The sequence below is a fragment of the Phyllostomus hastatus genome, unplaced genomic scaffold (assembly GCF_019186645.2).
Source record: "Phyllostomus hastatus isolate PE091 unplaced genomic scaffold, TTU_PhHast_1.1 phas_contig_16, whole genome shotgun sequence".
Classification (NCBI taxonomy): Eukaryota; Metazoa; Chordata; class Mammalia; order Chiroptera; family Phyllostomidae; genus Phyllostomus; species Phyllostomus hastatus.
This window is the reverse complement of record NW_025333643.1, coordinates 20,020,602-20,046,233: the sequence shown is the minus strand read 5'-3', so window position 1 is coordinate 20,046,233 and position 25,632 is coordinate 20,020,602. Positions and strand designations below refer to the sequence as shown.

Genomic DNA, 25,632 nt, shown 5'->3' with positions numbered 1-25,632 from the left:
AAAAATTTGATCAAGTCTCTATGTCCAACTACCAATTTATAAAAAATACAGAAGAGAGAGGACTGTGTAAAATGATACCACAGAGATGAAATCAGCAAAATGCAGATAATGAGAAACTCTCCAGGGAAAATATTTGTTTATTCAAAAACAACAACAAAAAATATACAAGAGAAAGAGGAAAATAAGGGGAGGTTGAAAGATAAGAGCTTACAGATTAAAAGGTTTTCTGAGATATATCAATTCAACGATAGATTTTTTCTTTAAATCTAGATTCAAGGAAACTAAAAAATTATGAGATTAAATGAGACATTTATTGCTAATTTTTAGAATGTGTGATATAGTATTATGTTGTTTTTATTTCAATACCTTTGAGAGATACATATCAATTTATTTACTGGAAAAATAATATGATGCTTGGGGGGAGAGTGAAAATAGAAGTATAGAAGACACAGTGTTGGCTATGAGTTATTTTTGGAGCTAGGCTATAAGGAAACAGAGGCTTATTATACTATCCACTGTTTCTTTCTCTGTGTTTGAAATGTTCCATTATTAAAAGTTTTTGAATCTGCTGAAGCACACCAGCTAGGGCAAATGTCAATGTATGGTTACCTCTCATATGCCCCCAATAGAGGATATGGACCAAAATACAGGCATGTGTCCTATACTGGGAATCAAACTTGCTACCCTTTGATTCCCAAGCCAGCACTCACAATGCAGCCATGTGGGTTGCCCCACCCTGGCAAATACCTAGGGCTCTGCCCCTTACTGCATAACAGGCATGCCAAGACAAAAAAAAATATGGCCCAAATGAAAGAACAGATCAAATTTCCAGAAAAAATACAACTAACCGACAAAGAGATAGCCAACCTATCAGATGCACAGTTCAAAACACTGGTAATCAGGATGCTCACAGAAACCATTGAGTATGGCCAAAAAATAGAGGAAAAAAGTGAAGGCTATGAAAAGTGAAATAAAGGAAAATGTACAGGGAACCAACAGTGAGGGGAAGGAAACCAGGTTTCAAATAAACAGTTTAGATCCGAAGGAAGAAAAAAACATTCAACCAGAACAGAATGAAGAAACAAGAATTCAAAAAAAAATGAGGAGAGGGTTAGAAACCTCTGGGACAACTTTAAATGTTCCAACATCCAGAGAATCCTAGGAGTGCCAGAAGGAGAAGAGGAAGAGCAAGAAATTGAAAACTTACTTGAAAACATAATGGAGTACTTCCCCAATCTAGCAAAAAAAAAAAAATAGACTTCCAATAAGTTCAGGAAGCTCAGAGAGACCCAAAGAAGTTGTACTCAAAGAAGCACATGCGAAGGCACATCATAATTACATTATCCAAGATTAAAGATAAGGAAAGAATCTTAAAAGCAGCAAGAGAAAAGAGTTACCTACAAAGAACTTCCCATTAGATTCTCAGCTGATTTCTCAAAAGGAACCTTGCAGGCAAGAAGGGAGTGGAAAGAGGTATTCCAAGTCATGAAAGGCAAGGACTTACATTCAAGATTACTCTATCCAGCAAAGCTATCATTTAGAATGGAAGGGCAGATAAAGTGCTTCCCAGATAAGGTCAAGTTAAAGGAGTTCATCATCACCCAGCCCTTATTATATGAAATGTTACAAGGTCTTATGTAAGAAAAAGAAGACGATCAGAACTATAAACAGTAAAATGACAACAAACTCACAACTATCAACAGCCAAACCTAAAAAATCAAAAACAATGAATTAAGCAAACAACTAGAACAGGAACAGAATCACAGAAATGGAGATCACATGGAGGGTTATCAGTGGGAAGAAGGAGAGGGGAGAATGGGGGAAAAGATACAGGTAATAAGAAACATAAATGGTAGGTAGAAAATAGACAGGGGGAGGTTGAGAACAGTATGGGAAATGTAGAAGCCAAAGAACTTATATGTATGACCCATGTACATGAGCTAAAGTAGGGTAATGATGGTGTTGGGGTGTACAGGGTGAAGCAGAATAAAGGGGAGAGAAAAATGGGATAACTGTATTACATAATCAATAAAATATATTAAAAATTTTTCAAAGTTCTTTAAGATGGAGGTCATATTATAAACCAATCTAGATATGAATGTATATATATAGACAAAATTAAATAGTTTATTTAATAAATATGTAAACAGTTTTCATGTTTTTAAAAAGATATTTTAAATGATCTTAATCAAATTCCTGAAACACCTTTTAAAGTGAGGAAGCCTCATTCTGTTACATTATTATAGTACTACACGACTTAGAAGAAAATATATTCTCTTTTCTTTAACAAAAAATTCTTTCTTAATAATATTTTATTGATTGTTCTAAGAATCCATTTAGTTCTGCCTCATTATGAAAGAGAAGCCTTTCCTCATTATGTTTTAATGAAATAAAAGATCACTATAGCCTAAAGGATTATACATTTCATGTAAAAGGACATTATTTCCTAGACAATAAGACAAAAATCCCCACCATCATTTGATAAAAATACCTCAAATTACTTAATATTTAATATGTTGGTTTTAGTTTCTGAGTGTAATGTTGTCAAGCGGAGTGCATATACACTATCCTGATAAACATAGACATATATATATACACCATCAACTCCAGCACTGCAGAAGAGACCAAAAATGTGGAGCTATTTAGTCATTTGTAACTAAAAGCAGAACAGCCTTTTAAAAAACTTGTCTCTCAAATTAAACTTATAGTACTGTTTAACACATCTAGCAAGGATGAAATACTATCGAAGCCACCTTATTTGTGGGAATCAGAGACAATTATGAAAGAAACAGTGATATCATTCTAAAAGAAGGGATTTGCATAGGCTGGAGAAAATTGGAAGGCATAGGGAGAGAAACACAAGTAGAAAATGCCTTGCTAACAGTAGTTGACCAACAAAACTGTTTTTAATGAATGTGAGGGACAATTCTTCCTCTAAGATACAAAAAGGAGGTACTTGATGGGGTGGGAAATCATGTTGAGTTCAAAAGGAGGGAAATTAGGGGCCCTATGTGGAAGGGTCTTAATCTTCCCACTGAATAAAAAAGTGAGATCACATAGTGAATAAAATGAAGGAGGAGACGAGGAATTTGAGAAACTAAGAAAAAGTTTAAATATCTACTGAGGAGGTGGTAAGAAATTAACTAAAGATGAAACCATAAAGAATTACAACAAGGCACGATGCCACTACATTCTTTTCCTTGCTTGGCTGGAAGTCCTTTGAGAGCATAGCCCATCTCTTGGTTATCTCTTTATTCCCCATACTGCAGGAGTGCTGTCATCATATCTGCAAATTAGTGATCTCCTCAGTGAGTGAAAGCATACCTGGAGCAAACTTTCAGCACCTCAGGCAGGTTACCTTAAAAGTAGGAAAAAAAATTAGAGAAAAGTTCTTTGATGAAGGTAAATAAAGATCAACACGACAGAACCATCATTAGGGAAAACAAAATGCTTAGCTAGGAAGGAACATTTGATACTGCTTTGTTGAACATCTCTCATCTCCCTTCAAACAGGGCAGCACCCACACATTTTTAAAAAGTACTTAAGGGGTCCACCAGAAGTGGTCCAGATAAGAGTCTAAAAGGAAATAAGTTAAATTAGAAATCAGAAGAAAAGACATTGACATAAAATTTGAAGTCAGGTAAGGGAAAAGAGGCAGAAACAGTGATAAAATAGATAAACAAGAGATATAATAATTGAACAACAACATCCCAAGGTGTGAGATTATCTTGTAAACTGGAATAAAATAAGTTTGTTTTGGAGGGAATTTGATAGTGGTCATCTAGGGAACCCTGTTGGGATGAGATGGGGAATATCTGAGGGCTGGTGTTTTACCTTAGTTGACCCTTTGAGGAGTTACTGAAGGTTATGGATTTACTCCATAAAATATTTTAACTCAATATACATATATTTTAAAATTGTCATAGAGATTTGGTGGATTCAGAGACCTGTTAAGGCTCTCCATAGACCACATGGGTGATACAGGGACCTCAGGCTAATGAGGTACCACAGAGAGAGAGACCACACCTCCTTCTTATACTTAGCCCTCACATTTCATTCAGCAGGTATTTTTCAGGCAACTATTACTTCCAAGGTCCTTTCCAGGCCTCATTAAAGTTTCTGATGGAATCCAGTTTTCTTTAATATTCACCATAAATCACTTCCTTTAGAATTATGTCACTACTAATAATTTCTTTTTTTGTTATTTCCATATATAACCAAACTCTGCCTAATATGAAAATCCAGGATCTGATTTTTTTGAGTTGGGCTACTTTGTACAAGGTGCTACATGAATGAAAATCACTTTAGTGAAAAGGTAAACTATAAAATGTTTTACAGTAAAGTAAAAGCCAATGGCTTTACCTTGTTCCCTCAACTCTAGAAGAAAATGGCAGATCCTGCCCTGGCAGGTATAGGTCAGTGAATTGAGCATGGGCCTTCGAACCAAAAGGTCATTGGTTGGATTCCCAGTTAGAGCACAGGCCTGGGTTGCAGGCCAGGTCCCCAGTAGTGGGTGCATGAGAGGCAACCACACATTGATGTTTCACTTCCTCTCCCTCCCTTCCCTCTGTCTATAAAAATAAATAAAATCTTTAAAAAAAAGAAAGTGGCAGATTTTTCTGTGAAACCTACTGGTACATTGGAAACCTCAATGACTATGTGTGGCATTGCCTTGATTTCTAATGGAATAACTGATCTCTGAGGAATGTGGTTAGCAGCAGCCAGGACAGCTGAGCTGTGTGTGTGCAGAGCAGAGGAGCCCAATGGAACTGTGGAGCTCAGCATCCACTTGTTTCTCTGATGGCCCTAGGTCTGGATGACACACACCAGCACACTTCTTTTTACAGGAAACCAAAAGTCATGCCCAAGAGGCCAATTTGAGAGCATTAAAAACCTTATGATGTTTGACTTCCTTAGCAAAGTAGGTTGGAAATGCATATTTTAATGGATGCACACTGAAGTATGCAAACAATAATTTCCCAGTCTAATGTTTTTATTTCTTCCCTGTCATAATAGATGTGAGACAATACTACCATTTTAAATCTCATTGTATAACAATACACAATTTAGGAAGGGTATCTTTTGTGACCTCTGTGATCAATGACTCTAGGAAGCTGGTACCCTATGTTCTAGTAATAAAGTGCAATTCAATGAGCTAAATCAAAGGTGAATGAATAATAGTTCATACCACTTAATTCAAGGTTTTATTTGACATATGGCCCTTCCTAGAATAGTCTTTTCATCCAAAGCAATTTTATCAGAGGCGTGTACACATTTCCTTATGATAAAAAAAAATGAACATCTAAATGTAATATTCATTGTCTACCAGAAGTATAGGTGCAGGAGACAATAGATTGATGATAGATAGATGATAGATGTTGCTCTTTTGGATCTTAAACTATGGTGTGAGCAACAAGCAATAATGAATAAGCAAATATAAAATTATAATAAAGAAAATTAAAATATGTGCAGATACGATGGTAGAGAATAACAGGTGGGTCTTCTTAGATAAGGTGAACAGGGAAGACTTCTTTGAGGAGGCACATTCAGGCCCAAAAGACTGAAAAGGTGGTAGTCTTGGAGCAGTTAGCCTTGGGTACAGATTCTGAGAAGGGCAAGCTGCTTGGTATGTTTGAGGAAATAACAGGGAGCTCTTGTAACTGCAGTGGGATAGGAGGAAGATAAATATCATGTGATAAGGCTTGAGGCAAGACCAGGCAAGTCCTCAGGAGGAACATGGATTTACCACATGAAATCTGTTTGTTATTTATTCATGAGCCACATTCTAATACTTGTTAATAAAATACTTATAATCAAAAGAATAAGTAATGTTTAGAGAGCCTTTATGAATGCCAGGCCTGAATAAAATATTTTACATGCATTACCTTAAGCAATCTGCCCAACATGCCTGCAATATCAGTATTGTTCTTGTTCTACATTGTAGAAACTGAGGCTCAGAACATGGCAACTTCTCTAACATCACACAACAAGTAAGTCTTATAGCCAGGAGGTGCGCCCTAGGTTGGAGACTGTCAGAATTGAATATTTAACCAAATCCAGAGACACCCTCCTTCTTTTGAAGAATTCTAAGATGAGTAGAATGTTCTTTTGGATGAGATTTACAGAGACTCAGGCACATTTTGATCTCATTCAGCCTTACCATTGTATTTGGTAGATGCTAGGATGAAACCCAAACTGCTGAGAACCAGAGGTCTGTGGGGAGAGGGTTAGAAGCGATACTTTAACACAAGTCCAGAAAACAGCTAGAGCAAAGATGTAAGAAAACATCCTGGCTGGTGTGGCTCAATGGATTGAGTGCTGGCCTACAAACCAATGACTCGCCAGTTTGATTCCCAGTCAGTACACATGCCTGCGTTGTGGGCCAGGTCCCCAATACAGGGCACATGAGAGGCAACCACACATTGGTGTTTCTCTCCCTCCTTCCCCCTAATTTTCTCTCTGTCTAAAAATCAATCAATCAATCAATCAATAAATCTTAAAAAATAAAAAAATAAAATCTGAACATTAAAAAAAGGAAGTGTTAGAATTGCTCAGGAAAAAGGAAGAAGCTGTTGCATTTGGCTTTTATGGTTTAATGTGTTCTCTGGGAATAATGGGTAGAGAAAGGCCATAGGGAAGTAGAAAGGGCTGGGTAATGTAGGGCTTGCTTCAGAGGAAGCAAGAGATATTCATTAATAAATATATCAATGATTTTGATTATAATGTACTCATTTCTTAATGCTGCAAGCCAAATGAAATATTGGAAATGAAATAATAAGGGGCATTTGGAAGCTGGGCTTAATGAGCATTTAAAGCCATTGTTCCTTTTAAAGTGACTCCTAGAACCCAGGGAACAGCCTCATTTGAGATATGCTCAGTCTCAGCCCATAGTACCTCCTCAGTCCATCACCAAAGTCAAAAACCAAAGAGCATCCTACATTCCTTTTTCTTTCATCTCATTCATTCAAACAGGCACCTAGCATTGTTCATTCTGCATTCTTAATTTTGATCATAGCTGTGTTTTCTTCTCTACTCACCTGTTACCACATTGGTCCAGGCCACTGTCATCACTTGCCCAGAGTAGTAGTTTGGTCTCCTGTCAGTTATACATGCCTTCAGCCTTGCCCCAAAACTTCCAGGCTCCGTTATGCTGCAAGGGTGTTATTTCCAGAATGCAAATTTGACTATGTTGCCTTCCTTTCCCCACTTACCATAATTCAAAGACCCACTCTCCTTTCCCCACTGCCTATAGGAGAGAGTTTAACTTCCTTAGCATGGTGTTCAAGACCTTCTGTCTCCAGACTCTCATTTCTCTCTGTAGTCTCACCTCTCATTGTCTTGAGTGAACAATAAATTACTTACAACCCTACCCTTTCCCAAGGAATCTTAGCCATCCTTTGCCTGTAAGCCCTCACACGTGTTGCTGTTTTCCCCTGGAGTGCCTTCTCCATCTTTGCGTTTTAAGACTTAGTACAATTGCCATTTTCTCTATGTAACTATTCTTATATCACTCCTTTATAATTTTGTGGTAGATAGAAAAATGACCTACCCAAAGATGCCCATGTACTAATCTCTTTCCATGGAAATATTACCTTATATGGTTAAATGAATGAGGTAGAAGTAATTAAATTAAGGACCTTAAACTGTGGAGATTATTTTGGATTACTTGGGTGGACCAAATATACTTACAAGGGTCCTTAAAAGAGGGAGACAGATAGGTCAGAGAGTCAGAATCAGAGAACAGGATTTGACAACAGAAGTACAGGGGGCAGGGAAGGAGAGAGAATATCTAGAAAGAGAAAAGCAGAGGGCAGTGCTAAATAAATTACATAAATACAAGAAAGAATCAACTTAATTAGATTTTGCTAGACTTTATTAATGCAACAATTAAATTACCTTATTATATATTAAAAGCAACCAAATTTTAGTGCCCCAAGTACTCTCTAATTGTCACAAAAGGCATACATATAACTAAGATTAGGAGGAGACAGATAAGAAAAAAATGAATTCTTTTTTTTGAAAGGAGAAAATTGTTCATAAGAAGTAGGTTGAAAACTCTACCATTTAAAATGAACAAAGGCAAGAGGAGAAAGCTGATGCCAAACACACCATGTCTGATGTTATCAATAACACCTACAGCATCATCCAGGAGTAAGATAATTATATAAACTTCCATGTGCCAGATACAAATTGAGTTCTTGCAGTGGAGACTTCCGCCTTACTACATCGATGCTTGACAAATGTTCAGTGTGTCCCTGATAAGGTTTGAGGTCTATGGGCCTGTGTACTTTAGGGGACCTTTTCCCTCTTTCTCATGTAATACAAATTAGAATTTGTTCCATTAAGACTTTTGACCCTTTATTAAGTACAGGAGTTTAATGACTTTCTCATTCTGCGGCCTTTTTTCACTTCTTCCTGTTTTCTAGATAATAAAGTCAGTTTGTTAGGTGTTGAAGTACTTGAAACTCCCTTCAATCCTATTGTGACCTAATTTATTTTAGCAGATGTAAGAAATATTACTGAAGAGCTCATTAAAATGTACTTTCTGTGCTGCTCATACTATGAATGTTGGTGACTTCTTAGATATCCTTCAGTTCTAGAAGAAAAGAATGACCTAATAGGACCTTAAGGAAGAAAAATTAAATAAAAAAAAGGATAATTATAAATAAAATATCAATTTAATAGAATAAGAATATAACTGATTAGAATTGAAAACCATCCTCAGGAAGTCAGAATTTACTCAAAGAAAAAGGACCGAGTTTGCCAGGAGGCTAATTCTTACCTTGGGAGAGAAAACAAAAGAGGGCTCTGAGCATGTTATAATCTCAAGTAACTCCAGGTGTGGTACTTGGAGGTAACCTAGAGAAGGTATTCTTAGCTTGGGAAGTGATGGCTACACAAAGAGAGAAATAGGCAAAGGCCACCCTAGGGCAATAAGCAATCCCCCTATTAACAGCCAGCAGAGCTCTTCTGGCAAGACAGTCGGGAGGAGTGCACTGTTGTGGGGAACACTCGGCAAAGAGGGGAGCTTCCTGGGGTCTACCAATTCTGGCAGAAGATAAAAGGCAGTTTTTATCAGTATTGGTGTTTGGTATCCAATCTTTATAAAAGGTGAGAGGGGTCCTAGGATGGATTTGAGGGAAAGGACTTCAAGGCAAAAAACAAACAAATGAACAATGAAAACAAATGAGCAAAAATCCCAAAGAGAAATTGGCCAGATGCATTGGTTAAAAGCAAAGGCGTTGGGTTCAGGCCACCTACAGGTAAAACTGATGTCATCATTGCCTAGTTCTTTGTCCTTGTTCAAATTCCTAAACCTGTCAAGCCGGTTATATTTTCTCCTCTGTAAAATGAGGATGATATCCCCCACCTTACAGGACTGCTGTGAGAATTCAATGATTAAATGTATCTAGCATATTCTACCTCCTGCCTGGCCCACAGTAAGGGCTTGAAAAAAATGGGAGCTATAATTCTTACCATTCTTCTCTCATTCTTATGTCCTACTGATAAATTTTATGAAACTATTTACTCTTTGTTTGACTGGTTGGACTGAGAAGGCCTGAAAGGACTAATTTAACAGAATATGTATGCTAGAAAAGCAAATTCTACATGACTGTCATTTATTCATTCAACAAACATTTACTTAGGGTCTACTCTTTGCCAAAGACCAGGTCTTAGACACTAGGGTGTGACAGCAAAAAGAGGAGAGCCCTGATATTTGATTGAGGTCTATTTCAGATTCTACCACTTAATGGGAACAGGATAACAATTGATATTAGGCATTGAGAATCTTTGAAAATACACACACATGTACAACAGAGGCAAAATGTGAGGGAAATGGGGGCATGCTTTTGAGATTTAATATAACCAACTCTGAATATACAAATAAACTCAACTGGTAAATTCAGTAGGGTTTGGCTCTACCAGCTTTATATGGTATTCAATATGCCATGGATATTGACACATTTTTTAATTTTTAATTGAATTCATTGGGATGACATTGGCTAACAAATTTATATGGGTCTCAGGTGTACAATTATATAATACATCATCTATATATTGCATTGTGTGTTCAACACCCCAAGTCAAGTCTTCTTTCTCTCTATTTATCCCCCGTACCTTCCTCTACCTCCTCTTGCCCTTCTTTCCCTCTGGTGATCACCATATTGTTGTGTCTATGAGTTGTTGTTTTTTTTCCCTTAATCCTTTCACCCTTTTCATCCAGCCCCACAACCCTCCTCCCTGGACCTGGAGAACTTTACACTAAGTGCAATAAGCCAGTCAGAGAAAGACAAGTGCCATATGATTTCACTCATACATGGACTCTAGTGAACAAAATACAAACAGACTCATAGATACAGAGAAGAGGCACAACATTTTAAATAGAGAGACTAAAGAACAGTGATTAATCCAACACATACAATGAGTAAGATTTTCTAAAGAGCTTCCATTGGTGTTTGCAAATAATAAATATTACTATTATTTTCTAACATCATCAGGTCCCTCCACACTTCACTTTTAATTGTGGAAAGAGCTGTTAATTTGAGATCTACCCATCTAATAAAATTTTAAGTGTACACGATTATTGCTGATTCTAAGTGCAATATGTAGAGCAGCTCTCTAGGGCTTATTTATCTCACTTGACTGAAACTTTATATCCAGATCCCTCTACTCTTGAAGTGTTCTTATTTCTAGTTGCAACTCGTCTGTACCATAATGAACTCTAGCTCAGCTTTGAGAACCTGAAAGAATTTCAAAATGTGATTGCTTTAAAAGTTATGATTGCAGGGGAACTGCCCTTCAATCATGTTATATTATTTATGAACTAATTTCTTTTCAACTGACAATCTTAAGTTATACTTAAATTGACACATTTCTGGATAAATAACTGTTCTGTCAGGACTCTAGGGCCATGTACTTTAGAAAGCCATTTGACCTACATCTTCAGCTGTTTGTATTGTGCCATCAAGGATGGCTGAATATCCTAGGCGTTCCTGTGTTTTCCAACTTTTATATTCCAAATGTAGTTGGGGTGGGGAGGAGGGAATGTAGCACCGTGTGTGGGGACCAAAGGCATGGCCAATTATGATAGTAGAAAATGTCATTATTTCATTGCAAAAATAATTGCAAATGGAATCTGAACAGTGTAATGTGAATTTCAAACTTCGTGTTATGAGAAAACAAATGAGGCTTTTCTAGAGTCCGGGGTGAATACAGCTCCATTGGAGTCTGGTTGTGTTCTTATTGTGCTGGTAGAATTACCATAATAATTGGATGCAGCACTGATATTTTTCTCTTTTAACATATTGCCTCTAATATTTTCATTATTAGATTCTAATATTCTTTGTGGACTAGCAAAAGAATGAAGAGAAATGTTACATATTCAAGGTACATCTGGACATTTAACTGGTAGATTTCACTAGGGTATAATTCTAATTTTGAGCCAGTAAGAATAAAACTGTTCTTAAATTTAAATCAGAAGGTATTTTTAAAGGTATTTAAAGTGTTTTAAAACTCCATTCTAAAACTTAAAGTTGCTTTGGAAAATTCCATAACAGCCTAACAGGTTTTTTTTTAATACATATATGAAATTGTTTTGAAGTTGGTATTCCATACCTCATAAATTCCTTGTTGGTATATTATTTATTCTGTTTTAATCCTCAACACCATCACATTTAGACAATGGTTAGCTTAAACCTAAAAGAATCTCAACAAGTCCCCACAGTGCAAAGCGTTACCATTCGCTATCCTGGAGCCCTGACCTTTCTTTTAGGAGTCTTTGTAGGGATTGTTAAGTAAGGGGAGGGTCCATGGTAGAGCCTATGTTGAATTTGGAGACAGAAGACCTGAGTTTGAGTTATTGCATTACCAATTACCAGAGGTAAAACTTTGTTGAATTAAAAATGACCTTTCTCAGCCACAGTTTCCCTCCCTTCAAGGAAAACTCAATATGTGATTAATCTGCCCAGACTGGTGTGGCTCAGTTAGTTGGGAGTTGTCATGCAAAGTGAAAGGTCACTATTTCAATGCCTGGTCAGGGCACATGCCTGGGTTGCGGGTTTAGTCTTGCATTGGGGCAAAAGGCAGCCAATTGATGTTTCTCCCTCACATCAATATTTCTCTCCCTTTCTTTCTACCTCCCTTCCCCTCTCTCTAAAAAACAAATAAATAAATATTTTAAAATATATATGCAATTAATCTATTTGTTTCCTGGAGACAATATTAGTCTTATAGGAACAGTCCATGAACCTATAATTGTCAAACATTCATTCTGTGAGAAAATGAAAAGACAATTAAGCTTTGAATTGATTTGAATTTTTCAAATGGGGTGACTCCTCATTTTAAAGATAACCTAGAGAGAAAATCCTAAAATTCATGATGATGAAAAATACAGTATTTAGTTAACACTTCAAAAAATTTTCTATAGGTTTCTCTTGATAAATTTGCTGTTAAATTTATAAAAATAGGGGTGTGAAAGTGGCCAATTGCCTCTATCTGATTTATATTTCTGCATAGTTCTTACCACTAATATTTTCTTTTCTTTATTTATTGTCTTCTACCTCCATACCTCTGAGTAACATATAACTGCTGCCTTTCCAGTGCCTGGAAAGTTGCCAACACTTACTAGATCTTAATAAATATTGGTTGAATGAATGACTGAATGAATGAAATGACAAGACCTCTATGCTAAATTAAATTTTAAAACACCTCTAAAATATTTGAAGAATAAACTTCTGGTCAAGATGACGGCGTAGGCAGACATGGCTCACTCCGTCACATAACCACAACAGAATTATAATTAAAATATAAAACAACCATTGCTCAGAACCAACATAAATCAAGTTGAATGGAAGTCTGACAATTACAGAATTAACATTCATCCAGACTGGTAGGAAGGACAAAGACGTGGAGTAGGCTGGTCCCACAACCATGTGTGGTGGATAAAAATTTGGGAGAGATATCTCAGGAGTAACGAGTCCCAGCCCCAAACCAGGCTCTCTAATTCAGGGTTCCAGTGCCAAAAAGATAAGTCCCTACAACTTTTGGCTGCAAAAATAAGCGGGGATAGAGTTGGTGCAAGAAACTCCTGGAACCCCAAGCAGTTCCTCTTAAAGAACCCACACATGGACTCACCAACTCAGACTCACTCCCTCTGAGCTCCCATGCCAGAGGCTTGAGGGGCTTGAGAGGCAACAGTTGTGTGCAGGGGGAGGCTGAGATGTCTGGCATAAAGGGGAGTAGAGACCATTGTCCCTTTCCTGGGCCCTACCCCCACATAGCCGGCAGACTGGTGCCCTATCTAAGATTCCACCAACCTGGCTAACACTGTTTGACCTGCCTTGGAGATCCCCAGACACTCCATCCCACCCAACTTACAGATCCACCCAAGCTGCTTTTCCATGTGAACAAACAAGCAGCAGCTGGCTTCCGTGAGCCCCAGTCCTGGAACCAGCAGCCTAGATTCACAGCTTGGCTTCGCTTGAAAATCTCTAAGCCTAGAACAAGTAGCAGCTATCTAAAGTTGCTTTATAATTCAAAAAGGGTGCCCCAGGCAAAACACAAGTGGGAGCTAATCTTGATCTGCACCACCTGTGAAACTCCAGGGCCAGCACACCCGGTGGACAGCTACAGAGCATGTCTGAGCACCGCCACCCTGCTCCTGCACAGTTGATCCTCCACAGAGGGTGGAGGTTGGTAGTAAGGTAAGTGGTCATATCTAATCTTTGCAGTTGACTGGCCTGGGTAAATCACTCCCATTGATCTACCAACAGCAAGCAAGGCTCAACTACCAGAGGAGAGTGTACTCAGCCTATACGAAGGGTGTACTTTGAGTACCCAGCTTCAGTGATGGGGAGACTACCACTGGACTACACATGACACCTACTATATTAGGCCACACTGCCAAGCTATGGAGTCAAAGAAACTCTACCTAATACAGAGAAACAAATGCAGGGAGGCTGTCAAAATGAGGAGACAAAGAAACATGGCCTAAATGAAAGGATAGGTCAAAACTCCAGAAAAAGATCTAAATGAAGTGGAGATAATTAATCTATCAGATGCTAAATTCAAAACACTGGTTATAAGGTTGCTAAAGGAACTTAACAACAACATCAGCAGCATAAAAAAGATCCAGTCAGAAATGAAGGATACACTAATTGAATAAAGAACAATTTATAGGAGAACAATAGTAGACTGGATGAAACTGAGAATCAAATTCATGATTTGGAACATGAGGAAGCAAAACATAACCAATCAGATCAACAAGAAGAGAACCCAAAAAATGGTGTAAGCAGCCCATGGGACAACTTTAACAATCCAACATTCACTTCATAGGGGTGCCAGATGGAGAAGAGAAAGAGCAAGAAATTGGAAATTTATTTGAAAAAATAGTGAAAGAAAACTTCCCTAATTTGGTGAAGGAAATAGACATGCAAGTCCAGGAAGCACAGAGTCCCAAACAAGATAAATGCAAAGAGGCACATCCCAAGACACATGATAATTAAAATGCTAAAGGTTACAGATAAAGAAATGGGAGGGGGAGTGTGGGAGAATGAGAGGTGAGGGGATTAAGAAGCACAGATAGATAGTTACAGAATAGCCACAGGGATGTAAAGTACAATATAGGAAATGGAGTAGCCAAAGAATTTACCTGATGATCCACAGGCATGAACAATGGTGAGGGAATTGCTTGAGGGAGTGACTGGGTAGAGGGGAGCAAAGGGGGAAAAATCGGGACAACTGTAATAGCATAATCAATAAAATATAATAACAAAAGAGAGTAGAACTTAAATGTTCTCACCAAAATGATGTCAGGTGATGGATTTGTTAATTTACTAGATGAAGAAAGTCTTTTCATAATATATATGTATATCAAAGCACTATATCAAGTATTCTAAATTTCTATGTCAACTATAGAAAGAGCTAAATTTTTTTAAGTAACGAATTATTTGTTTAGGATCAGGAGCAAAAAACTATGGTTTCAAATTTGTGTCCATAAATAAAGTTTTATTGGAACCCAGAAAAAATAAATTATTCAAAGTAGATTTCTATTTATAGAAGCTGATCTACAGTTTCATGTTTGTGTCATAAAAGTGATAATTTGAGAGTAATAATTTTGTGAAATTTCATCCTGTTTAATAATTAGTAATAATGTTATGATTGATTTAGTATGATACAATGTGACATATACACTACTGAGAACCTTACAATAGACCCTCCCTCTCCTCAATGGTGAGAATCCTTTCCTCTTTAGCAGATAAGAAAATTGAGGTTCAATATGTAAATCTCTTAATTAAAAGTCACACAGCTAGTGGACAATGGTAGCTAGAATTGGAACCCAAGCTTGGATGGAGCCAAAGTATACATTTCACAGTGATAGTCCCTTTTTAAAAGGGGATTAATTAAATGTCAAAATTAAATGTGATTTAATATTTGTCTAATAATATGTTTATCGTGTCCTTTTTCTGGATAAATACCTTAGGAGAAATATTCAGTTTTGGTCTAACAGTCATTTTCTCTTAATGTTTGAAAACATTATTACACTATATTTTGGCTTTTAGTGGTATTCCAAGAGATCTGCTTTTAATCTAAACATCATTTAAAATAAATTCCCCAGGTATTTCTGCTGTAGGTGGTCCATGGACCACACTAGGAGAAACTGATTCTGGAGGTAATAGAGATGCTCAGAGCTTCCATAGAATCTTCCTTCCCAACAACTCTAGGCTCTTCCTCAGGGGAGACCCTTGGTTGCATCCAGGAGGAGGGTTGTGGTTATCCCCACTGAAGAAGCAGAGCAGAGGAAATCTGTGAGGGTCAAATAACCTGTCAATTAGCATTACAGCCAGAGCTGGAAGCCCAGTCTTTTAACTTGTTCTCAACCTGAGTTTCTAAAACCTAGCTGTGCATATGAATCAGTTGGATATTATTGGAATGTAGATTCAGGTATTGAACAGGTCTCAGGTGCAAATGGAGATTCTGCAACCCTAACAAACTCCTAAGTGATGCCAGTGCTGTTGGTCCTCAGTCCACCCTTTGACTGGGAAGCTGTAGAAGAAGCTGGTTTTCTTCCTTGAAATATGCTTGAAGGTTAAGAGTTCAGCACTATAGGTCCCACAAAGTTCCATTTTATTACAGTAGGGATCATTATAATTCTTAACTCAGATGCACATTAAAATGATCCTCTTTTCCTCCATGCTACCAGTATTTTCCAGCAAATAAACCAAGTAAGATGTGTTCTACTTAGCTTTTCACAGGTTAATATAGTGTGTAAGAGCCTGCGCTTGGAGTCACACACTCCGATGCTGCTGTCTCAGAATCACCACTCACAAACTGTGTGTCCTTGGACAAGTGGTTCAGACTGACTCTCTACATCCACTTTCCCCAACCTTAAAATAATACTAGTGATGCCTCATGGTGTTGTGAAGGTATAGATGCTGTGAGGTGCAGAGCACAGCACCTGGTAAATGGTAAGTACCACATAAATGTCAGTTACCTGAACTATTAGCATCTTGTCCTGTTGTGTGACCCTCATTCCAGTATTTCTAGAATTATTAAAATATTCCATGCCCTTCAGGATTTTTTCAGATTCATTCCTTTCCTCTTCTTATTCCCTCAAAGAGCTGTTAGGATTAAATGGATTAATATGCTTCAAACACTTGGAACAGTGCCTATCACATAATTAGTATCCAAGATGGCTTACCTTTTATTTTTAGCGCTTACTACAATTATAATTAAATCACTTTTGAGGGATGTTTAAATGGACTCTTCCCCTTTTAGACTGAAAATCTTACGAAAGTAGGGACTCTATCTGTTTCAGACACCTGTATATGCCAAAATCTTTACCCTGGGTCTAGGATACTTGCTGCTCAATAACACAGCAGGAAGTGTAAAGGAATGAGTGGATGAACAAATCAATGACTGAATGAATGAGAAAACATTCTTGCCTTCCAGAAGAGATCCTCAGGGGAAAAAATATGTTTGACAAGCACTCTCTTAGAGAGCAGAGTCAGTGGGAGAGGGAGGAAAAAAAGTATATGGGGGAACTAAAAGGTCTGGGGGAGGTTTAGAGGAGATGTCTTCCAATTTTTTCAGAGGATGAGGAGTTTATAAATGCCAGTTAGAGTGAAGTGGTGAGCCAAGTCTGGGAGAGGACTGCCAGTTGATAATCGCCTTGGAAAATATGTAAGCTAACCATGTTTTCTGAACATTTGTGTCAGGAAATGCTTTGAGGTAAACAAAACATGAAAATGAGAAAACTTTGACTTTCCTGCACAAGAGCTAATGAGGAAACCAGGGCAGGTGGCTAGAGGCTTTCTCTGAGCTTCAGTCCTCAGGAAGGAAGGATCAGGATTTGTCAATTACTGTGAGGAGCTTCTGGGATCACGTGGTGAGAGGAGAGGGTTAAGATCATGGTTTTACAATGTGATGGGCCAAGGTTAGAGGCCCTGTCAATCCCCCAGCACAACTAATAGTCTATATGTCTAGACAGATGGGAGAGAAAGGGTTCCAAGGAGCAGAAAGCAAAATTGAGGAACACTCCTAAGATGAGTTGATCATAGGGAATTGCTTTACACATATTGTATTTTTTCATTATAGTTGCTCTTCTGTGATGCTATTCTGTCTCTGAAATTTATAACATCAACTTCAATCTCCTCTTGAGATGTAATTACCCATCAAAGCATTTCCAGACTACTTTAGACCCATCCCATGATGACAGTCATTTTCCTTGTAGATGGGGAAATGTTTTCCCCAACCTTATGCACTTGTGAGGGTATAGAATAAAATGTAATAGAATGGATTTTGACTCCAGAGGGAAGGAAATAATTATATTGTTGTCTAGGCTGTCATGGCCTCTAAAGGGTTTTCCCAAATTGTCTGTGACATATGTTAGCAATCCTCTGTAACTCTGGCATGGATACTCACTGTTTCCGTTTTACAGGTGAAAAGACTGAGACCCAGAGAGGACAAATGAATTGTTTAAGGCCATGTATACTCGTAAGCAGCAGAGCCAGGATCTGGACCTATTTCCCCTCATTCCACTCAGTTCTTGAAAACAATGTAGACAGAAGATAGTTTTCTTAATGGACATTCTGCCAGAGCAATATGCTTGGAAGGCCTTTTATGTTGGCAAATTCACAAAGGTTTTAATAGTTAGAGAGATCTTTTAAGAGATCACCAGATGAAGAGGAGTGGGAGCTGGGAGGAGGAGGGCAAAAAGGAGGAAAATGGGGAATTCCATAATAGTGTTAACAATAAAAATTAAGAAAAAAAGTAACAGCTCACCAGATGATTAAGGATTGGTATAGTGGGAAAGCTCTGTATCTATCCAGAGGTATGGGTCATGAGCACCATTCAAACCACCATCTGTCTTTGAAGCATTCTCTGTGTCTACCCCTCTTCTAAAATCCATCAAGAAGCCCCATGTCACTGTAGCCTCTGTGTGCATCTAATTAAAAATCTGGGATTTCTGTCAGGTGCCTACACATCTGGTATAACCCAGAGCATGTATATTTCTGCTATGTGCAGATCCATAAGTTGCCCTTCCTCCATTTGAAATAATTCCTCATCTCACTGGGCTAGAAGAACTTTGAGCCCTGCTTTTCTCTTCCTTCTGTATTGAATTCACCATAAGGACTTGGGAAACTCAACTCTTGGGGCTTCAATTTTCTGACTTACAGAAATTAAGTTTTAATGTTTTGTAGTCACCAGCAAGAGGTCAGATGGTTTGAGGGTGTCATCTGTTTCCTGCTGAGATGCTGATTCATACAGTAGGTCCATCTGACTTTAAACCTGTGCTCTATCCACTCTAGTAGACTCATCTCTAGGGCTTCCTGTGGCTTTTGTAATGCATCACTCTATGTTCCCTGAACTATTGAGGACATTCTAAAACTGTAAGTGGACTGTCCAGAACCATCCGGCTAATAAACACTGAGTAAGGAAGCCTAGTCAGTGGACCTCCTATGCTCTGGCCTCCATCCACTGCTATGCTTCCTTCCTTTCCAAAGCAGCCACAAGAGAAAAGGTATGCTTTAAACATACTTACCTTTTTTTTCATCAAGTATTATAATTTTGTATAAAAATACTGCATATTTTAATCAGAACATATGAGTGTGAATCCAGGTTCTATCCACTATTAATTTCAAAACTTTGGGCACATAACCATTCTAAATGTCCATTTACTCATCTATCAAAAGATTATAATAGTTTAGCCCTGGCTGGTGTGGCTCAGTGGCCTGAGTACCAGCCTGCAAACCAAAGAATCGCTGGTTAAATTCCCAGTCTATGGTACATGCTTGAGTTGCAGGCCAGGCAGGTCCCCAGTAAGGGGGTGCATGAAAGGCAATCACACATTGATGTTTCGCTCCTCTTTCTCTCTCCCCTCCTTTCTAAAAATAAATAAAATCTTTTAGGTTCCTGTTAAAGGTGAGATCACATGGTATTTGTCTTTCACCACCTGGCTTATTTTGCTTAGCATAATGCTTTTCAGTTTCATCCATGCTGTCACAAAGGGTAGGAGCTCCTTACTTCTTTCTGCTGCATGGAATTCCATTGTATAAATGTACCATAGTTTTTTATCCATTCATTTGCTGATGGGCACTTAGGTTGCTTCCAGCACTTGGCTATTGTAAATTGTGTAGGAACCTAATCAACAAAATGAAGAAGCAAACAAAATATTACCAAAGACACTGAAACTGAGAACAGGCTGACAGTGAGAGGGGAGAGGAGAGGAAATTTCAGGGGATGAAAGGTTTACAGGAACAATTATAAAGGACACATGGACAATAACAATGGGGGGTGGAAACAGGGGAGGGAGGTGGGGAGGGCTGGGGTGTTAGGCTGGGGTGGGGGGAAAGGCAGAAAACTGTACTTGAACAACAATAAAATAAAATAAAATAAAATATCTTTTTAAAAAGTTATAATAGTTTAGTATTGTTTCATTTGTTGATTGCTGGAATCAAGTAAGACACCAGAAGCCAAGTAAATGTGGTAAAATATTATATAGAAGTAAGGACTAATGATAGTAAAAAAGACTTGCATTTGGAGAAACTTAAAAATTCTGGAGTAAATCATGAATTGGAGTATCTGAAAGTAAGAAAAGTAGAAATATGATGGGAAAGATTTGCTCTTAGCTGATGGTATTACTAAATTTCTCACCGTAGTTCTATTCTAGGAGTTATTTGATATTGTCAGGAGAGAATTTTGATTGTCACAACTTGGGGGGAGGTTGCTACTGACATCTAGTGGGTAGATGCCAGGGAAGCTGCTAAACACATTATAATGCATAAAATAATCCCCTAAATAAATGAATTAATCTGGGCCAAAACTGTAATAGTGTCAAAGTTGAAAAATCCTGGCTTATTATAACTTCCATTAGTTCAGAAGCTAGTATATCTTATGTATCCCTATTCTAGCATCTAGCACTATACCTGGATTAAAATGGACACCAAATATATACATGTGTTGAATAAAAGGACAAGTGAATGAACACCCATAGAGACCCAGATAATGCAAGTTAGATCTAATTTGAATTGCCAGCGAAAATCTTAGGTCCTCTCAGTTTATTCTGCTATCTTCTTTTCTGTCCTGTTGAAGTGTCTTCCCTTTCTTTCCTCATCCAACATCCAGCAAGAATGAGACCAGCCTTTCAAATTTGAGAATGCCTGGGAGCAATAAATAATGCTTATAAAACACAAGCACTGTAAGACCTCTTCCAGCCCCCCTTCAAACCACTCCATTTTACCCAGACAGTAATCACAGTAAATAAATGGCTTCACTCTTGTTTCTTCACTGAGCGTGAATGGGTAGGACAAAAAGCACATATTTTCTGCAAATGTCTTAGTAGATCAGTTCAACTATGGTTTTAAGAAGACACATCCTGGGCCATGAAATAGAAACTAGGTTTAGGTGAGGAAATGGAAAATGAAGGCACTTAGTTCTGGGAATCGAAATGTCTGTTCATCACTGTATTTCCCATGGCTAGCATAGTGCCTGGCACATGGTAAGCATCCTTAAATAGTTGATGAATAAAAGGATAGCCTGGTGAAGTCAAATGCTCTAACCCTTTTCTCAAATGTAGCCCCAATAAAAGCTTTTTTTTTTTGTCTCAACCATTCAATTTCATAGGAAGGCAATGTGAATGCCAGAAGTCTTGAAAAACTGTATATGTTTTCCTCCCTTTTGGAGATTCAAAGCCAGATAAAGATGTACAGGTTTATAATTGAGAGATGGATATAAATGTAATGAATTACAAACTCCTCATAGTAATAATTCACACTGGATACAAACACTCTTAAAGCTACATTTTACCAGAAATAAAATAAGTCTCTAAAATACTTGTCACATCTTTGCTCAGGAGTCTCCACTGAAACAATGTGTGGTAATTCAGGTGGAATCAAAAATTCGGTAAACAGGACTAAAGAATACACATGGGGACTATCAATAGAAGACTTTTATGCTCAATAATACATCAGTCCCCCAAAGGACCATAATGACATGACTGTACACATATATTGGTCATGGCAAAGTCCTACAGTAAAATAATTGCCCTCTTTTGGGAATAAGTTTTCCAGAAACTGTAGTGGAATGGGTTTGAATTTGTCTCAGAACAGATTTCCATTAGTACTTTCAGCTAGAATCTGTTAAAAAATGATCACTGTAAAATATATTAATTATGCAGATCCATTAGTCTGCAGAGTAGAGAGACTGAGGTGTTCCCATTTTCAACTCATCCCTAATCTTTAAACATTTAAAGATACACCAATGACTAACAGCTTCTTCTAGAGGACCATGTGCCCATTCCAGGATCAAATCCTCTCTGATTCCATTTTCTTATACAAGCATGGACTAGGACCACCAGTTCTATTTGTACACCAGCTGAGAATGTTTGATAAATTCAAGACTTGTCCAACACTAATTGTCTTAACACAGGCTGCTTTCTCCATACTTAATAGTTCATTTTTATGCTCTTAATGATTAATGTGTTTAAGTACACACATCCACAGACAAAGAAAAGGCAGAAGGAAACATAGGTAAGATGAAATACAATCTTTACTGCTATTTATTTTGGATTTGGTCACATCTCTGAAGAAAACACTTTCTTGTAGATGGAGACTGAAATATGGTGCTTTTTATAAAATTGTCTCTGGCTTTAGTTTTATGGGATAGCCTACATTTGATGAGCACTGTGGCTTAACACAACATATTTCATTAAAGTAAAAGTGCTTCCTTTATGACTCAGTATTTCCATCATAAAAGTTGATGAAAAAAGCAGGTTGATTTAAATTCCTTGATTATGGCTGGCTCTAATATCACACATTCTGATTAAAACACCGAATTATTTTTTTAAGAACAAGAAAAACAGGTAATAGAGAATCGGTTATCAACCTTGCCTCTGACAAACATGACTACCATTTGGGAACATTTTATTGTGTACTGCACTTTGAACTCTTTTTAATTAACAGGTCTATGCTGGGGGTAGCTCAAAAGCTATTTTGTTGGACAGAAAGAGTACACCAAGAAATCAATATTGTGTCAACAGACACTTCAAAACCTGCCTCTTAATGCTCCCAATTTGTGGTGGACTGTTTTTTTTTTCTTGTTGTTGGTGGTGTTCTTTTAATTCCCTCTGGTGTTCAGTAAAATATAGCAAGGGTGTCCTGAGCTAGGCTCTATCAACTTGCAACATTTTCATCCCTCATGATCCTTTCTCTCTCTCTGGAGGGAAGAAATAGCATTTCACCGACTCACCTCACCTCGCCTGGTGGCTCTGCCTCTCATCTGAAAACTGCTAGTTGAGGAAAAATTTCAAACACATTGACTCCATGTCAGTAGCATTTTCCTGCTATAAGACTCACCTGAATTTTATTCACTTAAATGGATTTCAAATGGGAGCTTGGTGCTCAGGTGTAAAAGAATGCATTTAGGAACTCTGAATTTCTACTTTGTTACGCTTCTCAGCACGTTTATCAGCAGCTGTGTTCATTTTTTAATTACCCAGGTGGAGGAGGTGCTTTGCAACTATTCTACCTGAAGTGCCACCTCAGCCCTTTCCAGCTAGTCAAAGAGGGAAAGAAAATCAGGCCAGGGGAGTGAAAGGAAGGTGAGAATTCCACAAAGTTCTCCATAAATCAATTCAGTTGCAACTACTTTTTAATTTCCATCAATGACACACCAGATACCATGAGATATTGATATTTCTAAGTTATCGTCACCTCTTCATTTTTTACTCTATGTTCAAAACATTGAAAGTTAAAGGGATGGGTTTCTTTTGATCAATTTAAAAAACTACTTGAATTTAGCTGCTTGTGCATGTATCTCTCCCCAGGCTGGTGCCCTTTGGTCATATCCACATCTTTGCAGCTGCACAAATTGAGTGGAAATACAACACATTCTCCAGTTTCAAACCATAATTAGCTTGGTGTCACAAAAGCACAGTCTGAGACAGAGGTTATGTAGAGTCAAAGGAGAGAAAAAGTAACAAACATCTGGTATGTTACTGTAAAGCCCTAATATTGTTCCAGTCTAGGAGTTGGTTGTAGATTGTCCCGATGAAGGGACACCCCGATAGAGGGTGGAGATAAGAAGCGTTACTGTGGAAGGAGCCTGACTGGTTGAGTTCCACCATTGTCACTATGTTGCTTCAAGTGCGTTACATACTTCCCCTAGGCCTCCATTGTCTTACCTGTGAACTGAGAAGTAACCTATCTCCCTCATGGAATGGTTGTGAAGATGAAAGAATATAAACCACGTAAAATGTTTAGCACAGTGCCAGGCATATAGTAGGTACTTTCTAGATGAACACCGCTATTGCTGTCTTCATTTTGCTGAAAATAATAAATGATCTTATTGAGAGATAAAATTCCCTTTATTTTTCCCCCTAACTAGGCACAGAATTTTATACCTTGGAATAGATTACAAGAGTTTTTTGGCTATGATGTTCTGGACTTTCCCAAAGTAATACTTGTAAAGACTGTTGTGCACACTAACCCTAAATTAAACTAAGGGTTTAATATCTTCCCATGTCACTGGCTTTGAACATATTTGGAGCTAACACTTTTGTAAGCTGGCAACCTAGAGGAAAAGACAATGCTTTCACCCTTAGGAGATCATCCTCCTCGCATCTTCATTAATTTATATTACTGAACAGCCTCAGATGACCATAAACTTTTTAATGACCCTGAACATAACCTGCTACAACCGCCATGAAAGGAGAATAGTGACAAAAACATTAAGGGATGTGGGGGACCGAGAGGGATGTTTAGTACTGTTGAGTTCACTCTGTAATAATTGCCAACAACCAAATGATAAATTTTATTTGTTTTTTTCAAGAAACTATCTGCTAAGGAATTGTTGTTCTGGGGAGGGTTTATGGAATCTAAGGCTATTATCAGGAACATGCTTATTGTGACCAGAATGACACAATATTAATAAGTTCATGTGGATTTGGGGGATTTCTCTACTTTTGAGGCTGAACTAGATTAATCAAGATTCAAAATTATGTTTGTCAGAATGAATAGTTTCATTACGCTGTGCAAAGAATGTGTGGAGGGTGGGATGCCTGGAAGGAAGTGGACCTGAGGATTGATTGGAGCATTCCTGATGCTCATTACTATCTCCAGGAACTGCCCTTAGACTACTTCAGGGTCTGAAAATTTGCTCTTCTGTAAAACATGCTATGCCTGAGGGGTCTAGGCAAATGTGATATTCCCAACTTCACTTTCAAAATCTCTGAAAAATATATAGTCAGGCCTCCTCTTGTTTCTCATTCAGAAAAGCCTTTAACTTTAATTATAAATAAATATATGATATATATTATCTAGTTCATTTCACCATGAAAAAGACTATGCAGATGTGCTTTCAGTATAACAAAAAAAGAAGAGAGTAAAGCACTAGTTTGTTTCCATTACAGCCATTATTTGATCATCTTATCATCTCTTTCTAGGATAATTATATTAAAAGACTTTTTTCCAGCCTCCTGAATTAACAACAAAGAACTCAGACCCTCTAATGCTCTCTAGGAAAAATGAAAAAGAGGCAGTTAATCAGGTAGTGCATTTAAAAGCCATTACTGGCAGTGGTGACAAGATAGTCATTTTACACTATTTTGAATTTAATAACAACAACTTTCCTCTTAACCAGCTTTCAATACAGAAACACGAGAGCCAGGGCTGGGCATCTGACAGATGGTGGCACAAATGCAAAGAAAGACAGAAGAGAAGCAACAGCCACTTGTCATTACATCTTTTCATGGAATGCTAGAGATTGACTTTAATGATCTGAATACTATACATAAATTCAGTTCTTTTAAAGGTGCATGCACCCAATCTTAGGGAAGACTCATCTCACTCATTCTATCTTGGTTAGATAAGACCTTATGAAATTAGCACAACCCTGTCGGCATAGCAAAAAATATTTGGTAGCTGCTTACAAAGTTTAAGAAATTCAAGAAATTCTTGCTCTGACACTGACAAAGAAACTTTAATTAAAATGGTAAGCAGGTTATAGCTCAATGAATATACTTAGGGCATTAAACTCTCCACAAGAAGGTGAGATAGAATGACATATTTTTATAAAACCAAATGTAAGTTTGCTTAGTTTCCTCACTATGTTAAAAGAAAACTGTCACATTCCTCA

The 25,632-nt window shown here is 37.7% G+C and overlaps 1 protein-coding gene across 2 annotated transcripts in view; it reads right to left on the bottom strand.

The window, feature by feature from the left end:
* Positions 1 to 25,632, bottom strand: part of SYNPR (synaptoporin) — a 364,043-nt gene that overhangs the window by 161,002 nt on the left and 177,409 nt on the right. The gene's annotated exons all lie outside the window — the stretch shown is intronic.